This window comes from Chiloscyllium plagiosum, unplaced genomic scaffold, assembly GCF_037043375.1.
Source record: "Chiloscyllium plagiosum isolate Xiang-an unplaced genomic scaffold, Cpla_swu_hap1 HiC_scaffold_2, whole genome shotgun sequence".
Taxonomy (NCBI): Eukaryota; Metazoa; Chordata; class Chondrichthyes; order Orectolobiformes; family Hemiscylliidae; genus Chiloscyllium; species Chiloscyllium plagiosum.
Window position 1 is genome coordinate 22153268 of NW_028270140.1, and position 6299 is coordinate 22159566.

Genomic DNA, 6299 nt, shown 5'->3' on the forward strand with positions numbered 1-6299 from the left:
ATTCAAGCTGCCTTCGAATTGCTCAATGCTCTATCCAGTGACTGTGCATTGTACATGTTTCTATCTGTGACATGATACAACATAAATAATTGACTATGCAAAGCAGTGTGACGATTACTTAAGACATTGAGGAATGTTTGTGATACAAGTTAAATTCACAGGCGAAGAGACCTGAATTGGGTATTTTAAAATATGAACAAACACAACACACAGGCTGCTAGAGGTCAAAGTCAGACACTTGTGGGAGCTCATGTAGGCTCATTCGTGACACTTCCTTGGCGCATCAGCAAATGAGCATCACAACATCAAGATGAATGTTGTGGTGCTAACACTGATGCCTTGAGGTTGGGGTAGTGTGCTGCCACCAATCCTTTTTTAGATATTTTTAATTAACCTGTTCTGGTATGTTATGCCACAAGTTTGGAACAGATGTGTCTTAACCTAGGCCTTCTGGCCTAGAGGATCCCGTATATCCTCCTTTTTAGTTATTTTGTTCATCTTATTCAGGCATGTAAATGGTCAGGTTAGGTGGAACATAAACATGGACTTAATGCACTATAAAAGCCCCCAAGACTCCTTTTTACTTAGTTTCTAATCAAATCTATCAAAAACATTATTAATGCCTCTGAAGCATTAAACCTGGAATTTCTATCTCGGAGGTAGGGAGTCAACCACTGCACCACAAGAGCCCTTAGTGTTCTGGTTTAGATTGAGTTTAGGGAGCTGTTGAATTAACAGTGGTCGATAATAAACTGCTACTGAGATTAAATAAGAAGACACACTTGTATTAGTAACAGGATGCAGTTTATTGCATGATAATAATAAAACAAAATACATTGACATAATTATCAAGACTATCAGAAGCCAAAGGTGGTACATCTGACTCTATCAGGACTTCACAGTATACTGTACCTACACCATTCAAAGAATGTGTGACATCATCAGATTGGGTGGAGTTTGATACAGTTTCAACATTAACTCCTTCAGAACCATTACCTTATCCAAAATACAAGAGACCACTTGGAAAATTGACTTCAATATGTTTTCATTTCTGATTTGCTCCATATCGCATTCCTAATCATATCACATTTCTAATGATATCATATTCCTAATCACATCACATTCCTAATCGCAGTCATACTAATATAAAATTTGACAGTCAGAGCCAAAGATGCTTTCAAAGGAAAAAAGACATGAAAGAGCAAAATGGCAATCAGACTGGTCTCTTGCAGTCTGTGGCTTGGTTCCAAATTGGTGCTGTTAGACACATCAAATCATAGACTTGCTTTCTACTTTCATGACCCACTTGGAGGCATTGACAGAATTGTCATAAAATCTAACACTGCCATAAGAATCTTTGAAGTAAATGTGACAATAAAGCAGATTGTGGTCACCTCAGTTGAGACAGACTTTTTAAGAGCTCGCTTGAACTTGGGCCATTTGGAAGTGACAGCTTCTATCACAGAGATGAAAGCCTGTCCTTGTCTGATGAGGATGGTTATGGCTAGGCCGATCAGAAAGTAGCACTGACAGCACCTGCAGAGATTCTCGACCTGCTTCATCCTGTCAGCAGGATGGAGCTGGAGAACAACCTGTTTCAGGAGATGAAGTGGAAGGAGTTGTGGATAGTGACGAGGATGTTGTAGGTTACAGAGATACATAGATAAGCTGTAGAGCTGGGCTGAGAGGTGGCAAATGGAGTTTAATGCGGACAAGCGTGAGGTGATTCACTTTGATCGGAGTAACCGGAATGCAAAATATTGGGCTAATGGTAAGATTCTTGGTAGTATAGATGAGCAGAGAGATCTCGGTGTCCAGGTACACAGATCTTTGAAAGTTGCCACCCAGGTTGACAGGGTTGTTAAGAAGGCATACAGTGTTTTAGCTTTTATTAATAGAGGGATCGAGTTCTGGGACCATGAGGTTATGCTGCAGCTGTACAAAACTCTGGTGCGGCCGCACTTGGAGTATTGTGTACAGTTCTGGTCACTGCATTATAAGAAGGTTGTGGAAGCTTTGGAAAGGGTGCAGAGGACATTTACTAGGATGTTGCCTGGTATGAAGTGAAGGTCTTACGAGGAAAGGCTGAGGGACTTGAGGCTGTTTTCGTTAGAGAGAAGAAGGTTGAGAGGTGACTTAATAGAGACATATAAGATAATCAGAGGGTTACATAGGGTGGACAGGGAGAGCCTTTTTCCAAGTATGGTGACGGCGAAGCACAAGGGGGCATAGCTTTAAATTGAGGGGTGATAGATATAGGACAGATGTGAGAGATAGTTTCTTTACTCAGAGAGTAGTAAGGGTATGGAATGCTTTGCCAACTTTAAGTACATTTAAGTCATCATTGGACAAGCATATGGACGTACATGAAATAGTATAGGTTAAATGGGCTTCAGATTGGTATGACAGGTCGGCACAACATTGAGGGCCGAAGGGCCTGTACTGCACTGTAATGTTCTGTGTTCTATGAATGAAGCAGGAGCAAAAGCCAAGTAAAGAAACAAGAGAGATGAAACAAAAACAGAAATTGCTGGTGAAACTCAGCAGAATTGGCAGTTCTATTGAAGCGTCACTGGAACTGAAATATTAACTGCTTTTTTTCCCCCATACATGCTGCTAGACCTGCTGAGTTTTTCAAGCAATTTCTTTTTTCTGTTTCAGCTCTCCAGTAACTGCAGTTATTTATGTTATGAGGCAGAGGAAGGTTGATAAAGATATCAGACTGATAAAGACACCAATAACCTAAATGTGGAAGCTGTTTTTGCTGGCCTGCCTGTTTACAGGCCATTTTGATCAGTCATGATATTCCTCTCGCCTGGCTTGACTCCTTGCTCTGGGTGACCCTAGCCCACTAGCACATGCTGTAACAACATAACTTCTGTTTTTCCTACCTAACTGATGAACAGTTTATCTGCCACCTTCATTGACTCAAAGTCTGAGAACAATAGCTCATTATGTTTGGTTATGCTGCTCCTCGGATGCTGCCTGAACTGCTGTGCTCTTCCAGCACCAATAATCCAGAATCTGGTTTCCAGCATCTGCAGTCATTGTTTTTAACCTATGTTACAGTCTTGGCAAGGCTGACCTCTGCCTGGTGCATGCTCACGTAGGCCATCTAGTGGCTATTGTGGTTCTGTGTCTGATTGAGCAACTGTCAGCTCAGTATTCTGTGCACAATATAATCCCTTGTACCCTGTAACGCTTTGGAACAGCATCGGACCGTACTAAGGGGAGGTGTTTTTTTCCCATGATATCATGCAATAAAGTTTGTCCACGCTCAAGGTCTGAATCTGGGTGATTTTTTTCAACACTGAATAACAGTGAAAATGTTTAATTCCTCAAAATGAAATACAGAAAGAATAATTTTAGAACATGCATTTCTTAAGTGAAACTTCTTCTACTGTTCTTGTAAGTAGCAGGAATGCATGGGACCAAAACCATACAGTTTCCTAGCACACAAAGCTGCTTTGCAAAAGATCACATGTAGGTTTAATGTCAGAATGGATTTCTTGCAATAAATAATCAATTTCCTTGTTTTAAATTCTATGTTTCCAGCTGATTTTCAAATCATGCCTTAAGATGTTTGATATGTGCCTTTTACAACCTTAATCTAAACATGGATTAAAAAAGCTAAACCAAAGAAGGGTAGTAAAAATGGCTGACCTTGACAGCAAGATAGCATTTAACTAATTATGCCATTAAAGACCAAAATCCTAACAAAACTATAGTCAATCAGGATCAGAAAATAATCTACTGGATATAGTCATTTGTCCCAAAAAAGAAGATGGTTGTGCTTTTTGGAGGTCAGTTATCTTCGCTCCAGGATATCTCTGCATGAATTCCTCCAATTGGTGAAATAGGCCCAACTATTTCCAGTGTCTCTATCAATGGTCTTCCCTCCATCATAAGGTTAGAGATGGGGCTATTTTGTCAAAGTTCATGACTTCTCAGTTACTAAAGCAGGGCATGTCTAAATGCAGAAGGGCGAGGACAATATCCAAGCATGTGCTAATGCGTGACAAGTAACATTCACATTACACATGTACGAGGCACAACTATATCCAACAAATTTATTTTGCCATCCACCTCCTATCGCTTTGGTGTTTAATCGTATTACCATTGCTGAATCTCACCCTGGCAATATTCTGTGCATTACCATTGAATCAACATGTGTAAGGCTGCATATGGGATTGAACTCAGGCACTAGTGGAGCCAGGACCAAGGAATGACCTTGATATCTGACATTTTTACATGTCTGCTGAATTTTAACCTTAATAGCAATTCTTTGGAGAACAGCATATGTAACACAGCTTCTCCCCTGTAATTTCTTACTCCTGTACAACTTCGGCTAATCTTAATCAGAACATAAAACTTTCTTTATGTCATGTAATATTTCTGATGATTGTAAGTAGCAATCAGGTTATCCCTTCTCCAAGTCTTTACTCTTGCTGTCATTGGGCAGTACAGGCAAAAACATATTTAGGAATTCCCACTTACCACCTCTAGCTAGTGGAGCTAGCATTTAATCTTTGCAGCCTGCAAAAACCTAGCTGAGATTCTGAAGAACGGCTGTCACTTTAGCAACACCAGATCTTCTTTTCTTCAAACCAGAAGAGCATACTCATTGAAAACATTCATGGGCAACTCCACATCCCATGTTTATTTTTATTTTAAGAACTTTCATTTTATGCCAAACTATTTTAATGAAAATAAATGCTAACGCCTTTGCTATGAGTTGACAATTCCTTTTAAGTCTTAACATGTGAGTTTGATTTAATTTGAGCCCTGGAGAGTTTCTGCTGCTGCTTTTAACAATGAGTTCAGCGTGGATTTCTAGGATTGGCTATTCTTCAATTGATGGAAAGTGACTTATTTACTGCTGACAATGTAGAGCTGGAAGCTCTGGATTTTCTGAATAAACCAGCCTTTCAAAATGTTATTTCTCTTCCTGTATAATTGAATCAAACTGCCTTAGGCCACACACATCAGAGTTCAAAAGCCATAATGAATGATGTCAACTATCTGAGAGACTCAGGGATGGTTGGAGTGGAGGGGTTGTGAAATTGGATTGAGCCTGTAAATAAACATAAGGGTCAGAATTTGAAATTAACTCATGCCTGTTTTATAATGATAGAAGCAGCATGTGAACTTGCACTGCAAATTAATTACAAATACTAGTGTTCGGTAATCAAGAGCAAACCACGTTGCTGAGTGACTGCTCACCTCAGAAGAAGGCCCATGGTTATGAAAGGTGAGCATTACTTACACCAAGCTAGCTTCTTTTAACGGGAAAGTACATTTGGCTACCTACAATGCTGGAACTGCTTACGGGAGAATCTCCAAGCAGAATACAGCGTGAAAATAGGAGTGAAGGAGGTCCCAAGTATTTCTGGTGCAGCACTGGAAGCCTTAGTAATCCAGTAGATCACCAGAATTGTGTGACATTTCTATGTGGAAGTGGTACCAAATTCATGGATCATGTACCTTTTGTCCTTGCTTATGTTGACATGCTCCCACTGTCCAGTTGTCCTACTGTTGCCTGTCAGTCTGCCAGCCTATGGTCAGTTGGCAAAGTTGTTTCGTGAGGTCAGAGTTAAATAGGTTGTAAACGTTAAGTAGGAATTACTATGTTCACACTAAAATCAAAAGAACAGGATTGCCCAGCTGATTCTTAGGCATCTTGAAGTACGAGAACAGCAGGATGCTTTAGAAGGTCTTGGGAGGCAAATTATAAGGATTTAACAGGTTAGGAGACAAAAGGGGAGATAGAGTGAGCATACAATGGTTGAAGCAAACATTACCAGTGACAACCAGTCTAGGGCCAGATAAAGGGCTTTGCTTGGGTGAATGAAATTATGTACATCAATTTAAATCAAACTCCCATGTTAAGACTTCAAAGGAATTGTCAACTCATTGTAAAGATGTTAGCATTTATTTTCATTAAGACTGGAGGCATGCCTTTTTGTCTAATTATGTGCTGACAAGACTGAAATGAAAGTGATAGAATGAGACTAAAGTTTTGGAAGTGTCTTGTATTCAGTAGAGTTTATTCTGGCTAGTCTAAGTCAACTTCACCCTCTGAAAGTTTGAATAAACAAGCATTAACTTGTACTCAGAGTATTGTGTTGGATCATGAGAAGCTACCACAAAATGAGGTTGTTGAGGAGTGGGCAGGTCCTGTTCCTCAGCAGCTACCATTGGGTTCAATCCAGTGACTGAAATACAAAGGGAGCAGTGGAGTGAAAGCATCATGACTGCTGCCAGGGTAATGGCCATTCACCAGCAATGTTATGCTGAGA